This window comes from Miniopterus natalensis, chromosome 11 (genome assembly GCF_054644295.1).
Source record: "Miniopterus natalensis isolate mMinNat1 chromosome 11, mMinNat1.hap1, whole genome shotgun sequence".
Taxonomy (NCBI): domain Eukaryota; kingdom Metazoa; phylum Chordata; class Mammalia; order Chiroptera; family Miniopteridae; genus Miniopterus; species Miniopterus natalensis.
In genome coordinates this window covers 17,470,367-17,479,292 of record NC_142091.1, presented here as the reverse complement: position 1 = coordinate 17,479,292, position 8,926 = coordinate 17,470,367, and positions in this window count along the sequence as shown.

Genomic DNA, 8,926 nt, shown 5'->3' with positions numbered 1-8,926 from the left:
GGAGTCTGGGATTATTCTTTGGTCTGTTTTACCATTTTACTTTTATCTCAGGTCTGTCTGGATTTAATGGAGTTTTTGTTATTGTGCCCATCTTCATCTGTCCTTGGGTTTAGCTGGCACAAATGGTATTAATTGGATTTTTGTCCTCTATTTTCCCAGGCCAGGATGATTTAAACTATGTATTCTCTAGTTAGGGATAAGAGGTATAAACCATTTGCTCTCAAGTATCTTTGGTTGGAGAAGATAAGGTCTTGCCATTCACTAGCTGGCTACAAGCTGCCCAAACTGTTTGGCCTTGTTTAATTTTTTTGTCTCAGTTTCCCCTTTCCACTTGCCCAGGGATTTTCCTACCTTCTTAGTATCCTGCTACAAACACATTAAAAATTTATTATTTTATAATTTTGGAGGTCAGAAGTCTAAAATGGGCTTCACTGGACTGAAATCAAGGTGTCAGCAAGACTGTTCCTTCCAGAGGGCACTAAGGGAGGATTCTTTCCTTCCTTTTTCCACCTGCTAGTGGCTGCCCACCTTTCCAGGCTCATGGTCTTTTGTCACTCACTTTGACCACTGCTTCTGTTATTGTTGCCCTGGACAGTCAGTCAGTGGAGCAGGCACATGAGGGCTGACCGGAAAATGCAGGTGCACCAGGATCCAGGGGGCCCCTGTGGACTCCAGTCGGCTCCTATGGATGCGTAAGTGCTGTGTCCAGCCTGGAGAGACAGGCTGAGGGCTGCAATATCTCCAGGCTTCCTGAGGGCAGGTCCTGCAGCCCTCCCCACACCTTCCCACTGACCCTGATACTGTGGACAGTCAGGGAGCACGGGGGAAATGTGTCTCCAGCACTGTCCAAATTGGCGCAGGGGAGGTTCTTACACTGAGTGCACCAAAGGCTTGCAAGATGAATGGATAGGGCCCAAATGACCCAAACGCTTAAAAAAAAAAAGCCCTCCCTTCACTATCCCTATAAGAACCCCAGGCTTGAGCAAGAAGGTGAGATGATCTTTGGGACAGGAGTCCACCTTTCCTCCAGGTCATGGCACCTGAATAAAAACCTCTTTCCTTTTGCACCAGAACCTGTATCATGATCAGGAAGTTCTAACTAAGTAGACAAAACTGTGTATTCAGTAAAGCAATTTCAATTTAAGGGAAAAGATTGTTCCACTAATTTCTAAACATTCTAAATCACTTCCAGAATATTTCCATCTTTAAATGTGAACTTTAAAGGCTTTTTGGCAAACTATAAAATATGCAATATTTTAAATCTGAAAATTGAGGACATAGGGAAACTGAATAGAGTTATATAGTTTGGTTATTTTGATTTTATATCCTTTCACCTAAGAGGGTCTCATCCACAGCTAAGATTTATTTCCCCTGATTTCCCACTCAGTAATGATCCATGCAATTAGGGACAGCAATCAACTTAATAACGTCCACAGACAGAAATGTTTTTCAGCATATTTTATATCTGTCAGCTTTGACAGCCTTTATAGACTTCCTGACATTTATATACCTTGAGAATTTAAATTTGAATAACTGTACAATTACTTTTATTCAGTGTTTATGTCTGTGTTTGTGAATGGTTGTGTGTTATTAACAATCTGTCAATTAGCAACCTAATATTTTTAATTTTTTTCTTCCCTTTAAGTTACCCTAAATATCCTTGAAAATAGTCTTGCTTTGGAGAGAAAAATTTTTAAATGAGGGTATCCCTCATTTAAGGACATGCATCTGGAAATATTTCTCATCTGGTCCTACATCCTTCCAGACACACCCCCAGCAGGGACTCAGGGCCCTCTTTCCTTCTGGAGCTCAACAGCACAATTACTATTTCTGATGCTTTATCCAACTCCTAAATTTCTTCTCAGTTATATTGATTTCCCCTGCCCCGAACAAGAAAGTAGGCACCTTGCAAGGAGCCTGGACTTATTTTTGTGGGGGAGTGTGAGAGAGAAATCTTGGCGCTACAAAAGTGGTGTTGAGACGCCTGCACAGATGCGTGTAGTAAAGTTTTACAGGAGTATTCAGATAAAGTAAAGTGAAGCAGAGTGTATTATCCATTCCCAAGAGGGAACTTGCCTTTTCTCCAAAAGAGCCAGAAGTTCATATTTATGTTTCCAATTTAATTATATTTCTTTTAATCTTGTTTTAATATAAGAGCTAATGTCCTCTGTTTTGCTCTCTCAAAGTCGCTCATTGTCCTATCAAGTTACATATTTATACGGGTGCCCCCACCCAACTTAGGGGTATTTATTCATTTACTTATTCACTTATTTCATTATTTATTGTTTTACATCTAATCAAGTATTTCAGAAAAGTTCCCAAATTATACATGCCCAGGTGATCTTTTCCCCTTATGATTACTTAAATAAAAATAAATCTCAATATCCCTCCAAGCTTAAAAAAATCCACAAATGGACCCACTTAAATGCCACAGGATATACCACATGGTTAGTCTGAAACAATGGATATGATGAAACAGTTAAATACAGTCACTGTAATTTTGTAGTAGACAGTCTTTTAAGTATTTTCACGTGCATGTGTGTCACTCTGATTTTCCAGCTAGTTAGCTTATATATAGTTAACTGGGTGAATGTAGATATTTATTTTTGTTGTATTGTAATCATCTAACTTTTTAAAATCAGATTAAGAATGGCATAACATAGAAAAGAATCAATAAGAAGAAGAATGGTCTAAGCCTTTTCAGACTTCACTAAAACATGTTAAGTGGAGTGCCTTCTGTGGTCCCATATTCCACAAGGTCCACCTCATACGAGACAGCGTCACACATGGATTATGATGTATTTGAGAGGAAGCCAATGTGTCTTTCTCTCTGCCTGAGTCTATGATGGGGGAATGATGTGTTCCCCTCCTCAACTGAGGACATGTATCTGGAAATACTTCTCATCTGGTCCTACATCCTTCCAGACACCCTCCTAGCAGGGACTCAGGGCTCTCTTTCCTTCTGGAGCTCAACAGCACAATTTCTATTTCTGATACTTTCTCCAACTCCTGAATTTCTTCTTTTAGCTTGGTTGGGTTTGGGCTGTCTCTGTGCAGAGTTTGGCCTAACTGAGAGTTTGAAAACCTTGAGTCTACCAGCTGCTCTCTTTATTTTCCCAATGCCAAAAGCCTTCATACTACATTAAATCATTTTGATACTTTAGGGGAAAAAATATATGTATCCATTGTATCACTTGAGAAATATAGGCCTTGGGCAAACCTTGGGCTTTCCACTTTAACTCCCTTTAAAGATTATCAGGCTGTCCAATCCCTGGGCTAAAAAATTAGAAGCTCCCTTCTCTTGGCCTGGCACTCTTCATTTGTCGAGTGGGATCAAGTGAGGGCAATAGGTGAGCAGTGGTTGAATTTTACTGATAGGCTGTTAAGTTCCATCAGAAACATCTCTCAGATTCTCAGGTTTCCATCTGAAAACCTCACTCCCACTGACTTCCAACACCCCTCCCAAAGTGAAAGCCAAATGGTGGGAGTATCTTCTTTCATAACCCACTGCTTAGGCAACCCATGTCCCGGTAGACGGAGAGAACAGACTGATGAAGAGTCCAAACCGTCACTAGCAATGAGGCCCATGAGTTGGGTGAGTACTTACTGGAAGTAAGGGGGCTGCACAGAGCAAAGCGGATGCAGCATATCTCAGCGAAGCTTTATCCTGGCCCCTTCGGTCTTGTGAAGCTCCTCGGGACAGCCTCCCCCGAGTGTGCTGTCGAGAGGCGAGAGGGCAGCTGAATTCTTCTTACAACTGCCTTTCCCAAGCGTACTTCACGGTGTGGGAAGGCTTGAAGTTGGTGAATAGACACTTTTGTTACAGGAATAACGTAAGCCTATGTGGGCAGACAGGCTTCACTGGAGAGCTGGAGACAGAGGTATTGTTAAGGGCCACCTGGCCTTGGTTCTGCTCTTCCCTCTGGAAGTGAGTTTGATTTGAGAAACAGCAAGTGCTTTTTTTGCCTTCGCCATTGTTTTCTCCGTGTTTGTCTCTTTCGGCAACCTCACAGGAGGAAGGTGTATCAATATATCTGGAGGCATTCAGGTGTTCTTGTTTCTTGTCTATTAATACATGACTGTCTTCAAATGGCAAGGGACATTCCAATACATGCTGAAAGTTAACTATTCCCAATAAGCCCATTTAAATAAATTAGCTGGGTATTTTTATTATTAATCTGTTTAGATAAGTATACTTTGAGAGAAATACCAGGGTGATCCTGATGTAGCCCTCTGTTTTGGACACTTCTTATGTCAGGAACCTTAAAACTCCTGAAGTAGAACAACTTATTGCTAAACAAATTGTCTGAAAGATGGTGTACCATACATATAGGCAAACCTGCCTGCCAGTGATTTCTGTTTTGTAACTAATTCACAAAATAGCACGTATGCGTTATCTCCAGGAGTGCTTCAAATACCTCAGGTAACTAGCTTCTCCTTAAGCATTCTCTGGGTTCAGCAACCGCACAGGTGCAGGGTCACCTGGTGAGGAAGATGCAGTGATAAAAGCAGAATCAGTGGTCACCTGAGTCCTGGCCCAGTGTTCTCTCCATGATCTCATGGCTTCTCTGAAGGAACTCTGAGCATCCTGTCTTTTTTTTAAATTTTACCTCTGGCATTCATTAATTTGTTTGTTTGTTTGTGAAAGTGCCATTATTCATCAAGAAAAAAGTATAGCTGGACTAGTTCATCAGGATCCCTTCCCTCTTTGGGACCCTTGAGAGCAAGTGCTGGAGTCTCTGGAACCTCAGCTCTCGGTGACAATACTCAAATTGACAGTTATGTCAAACTCAGCCCTGAGATATAAATTAAACCTCAAAGTCATTGAGAAAACGGTTTTTAAGTTATTTTGAACTTGAATTATGACTGGCCACAAATGATCCTTTAGTATTATTTTTTGGATTAGAAAAACCTAGAGTACAATTTGGAAAAAGATTAAAATGTAGCAGCCTCTTGCAAAGTATGTTCCGTGTTGGCTAATGAGCCGGAATTGGCTGACACCCCTCACTGAACCCAGTAAGTATGAAAGGAAGGAGTGAGGTCAGTCTGCCTCTCTAACAAGAGGACCAAAGGGAAGGCACCCTGTAGTCAGGATACACACTTATACAGAGTTTCTGTATAAGGACTTCAACAAGATAGAATTTCTTTTCCTCCCAATTAACAGTCTGAGCACAAGTGTTTCGGGGCTGGTATGTTGAGGTGTTGGGGAGACAGGCTTATGCCATCTTGTCATTGTTTAAGGTGATGCTTCAGCTTGTGTCAACCTACTGCATTCCATTTGGGAAGAACAGGGCAAGGGAAAGGGGAGAGTATATTTCATTTATTTTAAGTACATCAACTAGACATAGCATATGTTGGGGAGGTGGGTGAAAAGCCCTCTACCCTTTTTTAGTTCTTACAGCTGGACTAATAATAAAACAATAAAATTGACACAAGACTAGACTAGTAAGAGAAAAATCAGTTTAATACATGTGAAGGGAGGAAATCACAATATGATGCCAAGATCATAAAACTTGGCTCAAAGAAATGATCAAATGAGGCAGCTTTTATACTTTTTAGATGACCAAAATAATTAATTGTAAGAAATTGACAGGACAAGGAAAGTTAGTGCTCATGAAAAAGAAATCTAAACAAGGTTTGGACTTGGGAAGGAAATTAAGAAAGGCCTCACTAGGTTTGTTTATACAGGCTTTTCAGCTCTGGATTTTATGAACCTGTGCTAAGGTAGCCTCTCAGCCCCCAGGAGCAGGAAGGGCACCTGTCACATGGAGTGATTTCCTGCACTTATGAAGACAGAGGAGAGTCAGAGAGATCCTCCTGCTCCTGCTGTTTCTCCAGTGATTTTAATCTTAAATAATCAATGCGCCATTGTGGGATACCTTGGGGCAGCCTTCCCTGGGCCCAGACACACATAAATTTCACTAACTTCTCTTTGGGCATATCACTTGGCCAAAGGTAGCTGCAAGAGAGCTGGTAGGAAAAACAAACAAAGGAAAAATATAAATTTAAGCAAGACTGACATGGATTCAATTGAAAGCTCCCTTACTGTACAAGAGTGAGAGACGGATATGAATAATAATCTCTTTCACAGCCTCTGAAAGTGCCTGACAGATTTATGCCTGGCAACTTGAAGTGATAGTAGGCGGTTAGGAAACCTTCTCACGCTACAAGTTCTCCCTTTTTGTTCTCATTGTGCCTGTGTTGGTCCCATCCTGATTTACCTATTGTCCTGGTGTCCTCCTAGGTTAGCAAGCATTTTCACATTCAAGCTATCCCAGATTGGCTCACAAATGATATGGTCACTTATCTATGGACTCCCTGCAACACCTTACCCTACAACCCTGCCCTTCCACCCCATTCCCAAGCTGTGAGGGAAGACTAGACCAGCATAGAGGAGGGAAATGCTTCTATTACCCTTCTAGGTGTTTTTGGCTGGCTTAATAATTAAATTGACCTAAAACTAATTAACAGGAGAAAAACACACAAAAATTTAACAGGTATACATGGGTGAGAGTCAGGAAAACTGAGTAAGTCCCCAAAAGGACTGAAGCCACCACCTTACATACAACCTTCTTTGACTAAAAAAGACATTAGGAGTTGGGAGCCAGTTGTGACATTACCAGGAAAAAAACAGTAAACAAGGGTAAGGTTGTTTTACAGATTTAGGATATTGCCTTCAGTATTGATAAGAGTTTCAAGAGGTAAGGTTACCCTTTTCTTCCTGGTTCAGCTAGGGAGACCTCCTTACAGATGGAGATTTTCCTTGTACAAGTAAGTGCCTCTTGCAAAAGGATAACTTCTACCTAGTTTTAGAGCTTTTCTATGCCTGCAATTTCATAAAAATAATCAGCCTAATATAATCCTGATGTGAAAGAGATTTACTTGAGGGTTGCAAATTTTGTTCCCTTACACTAGAATAAGTGTGGGGCACAATTCCCAGCTCCTACCAGAGATACATCACTTCTTTCCAATGAGAAACTCCCTTTAGAGGGCCAGAAATTAGCAGAAGTCCTTGCACACAGTGGTAGGCATCATGAGACCCCATGATTAATTTTTTATTCAGTTATAAACATTGCCAAGTTTCAAGAAGGTAAGGTTTAGATTAAATTGTTGATTGTGTTCCTTCTTTTAAGTCCCATAGCTAGTATGGTTTCTTTCTTTCTGGCATTTACACTCAGTGTTGAACCTGTGAATTGTTAACCATTTGATGTGATGTTCCTGCAACTGCACCTGAACCTAAAGATTCTTAATACCACTTACCCTTGCCAGTTTATTTCTTTCATTATACTCTTTCCATGACTGCTGCACCACCAAAGGCAATCAGCAATGTTATCACTGGATGGCTTTTCCCCTATAATCTTGGGTGTTATAGGGGTTCAGAACAGACCTCACCAAAATGTGCCAATTTGGCATAGGAATTATGAGCTGAAGGCAATCAAAACCCTGCAGACTCATCGGAAACTTTTATCTCTCCCCTAAAGAATTTAAATTAGGGGCCTTGCCCATAATAAGACTTAGCAGAAATAACTTTTTATGACGTACTTACAGGGAAGGGCAAACTACTGACTACTGAACATCTGATCTTCTTATAGTCCTGCAGTAACCTTCCTCCTCTCTGAAGCCCCAAGGTACCTTACATTATCCTTAGTTCAGAACATCCTATATATCTCATATTCCCTTTCTGTCTCTGACTCTCTCATGTATGTGATTGGGGTCCTCATGCTTACATATATAAATAAATTTGGTTATTTTTCTCTTATTAATCTGTCTCATAAAGACTTAATTATTAGCCCAGCTGAAAGGACTTTGACAAGATGAGGCCTGTGGGATATTTCTAAGATTTGAAAATGGGAGACATACAGGAGAAAAAAAAGATGTTGAGCTGTAGACAGGATAAGAGGCTGTAGAGTCATGTCACAGGAGCAAGGAGGACATGCCAGGGTCTCAGATGTGGGAAGTAGGATCTGAGGGTAAGGGATATTGGGTTAAATTGGGCTACTCGTATCTGAGAGTTGCCAGGATAGGGAAACCAGAGATTATAGGCTTTGCAATACAGTGGCTACTTCATCCTACCTTTAGAAGACTATACAGTGTATCCCCCCCAAAAATGTATGCACACTTTAAATAAAGTATTTATTAAAATAGATTTCATTTTCAAAATGTAATAGAAACTATAACTATCAGCTGTTAAAGTGTGTATACATTTTGGGGGAGATACCCTGTACTTAAACTTAGTTGAAAAGAATTCTAGGTTGGTGGCAGGACATAGTGTGGCACATTGTAGTTGACAACATTTGGCCGGCCTGGTGCTTTTTCCAAATAACAGTGTTAATCAGAGGTCAAGCCAGATCTATTCCTGCATCATTTTCATCTCCCTCTATTTCTATCTCCTCCAGATTTAGAACTCTGTCCTCTAACAAGTCCTTGATTACTCCCTTGTCCAGTGGCTCAGTAAAAATCCGCCCAATCTGCTAAGGATAGTAAGCTGCCAAAAGCCGTAAGTATGGTGGGAAATGGTCACCTCTTCCCATTGTGGTTCATGAGTCCCACAAAAACGACCTGTTGGTAGTTGAATTTCCCCCCTTTTCATTGATTTTCTGCTGAAGGACATCTATTCCTTATACTCTAAAATGCTGCCAGAACTGAGCAGCTGTGTTTATACATATGTGTGGAATCCTCTCCTTGGTCTCCCTCCATGAGTCATTTGATTAGTCCTTAAAAATGCAGGGCCCAGTTTTTACCTGAGAGAGCCTCAGTTCATAAGAACCAGTCCTGATCTCCTGCAGGAGCCGAGTAAATCCCCCAAGACCTTCCTAATGGGGCCAATAATCCACGGCGCTCTTTCCATGCAAGTAAGGCAACCACAGCCAAACCCGGCTCATTCCAGGAATCAGAGAAGAATCACAAATAAAGCTTAATGCGTGAA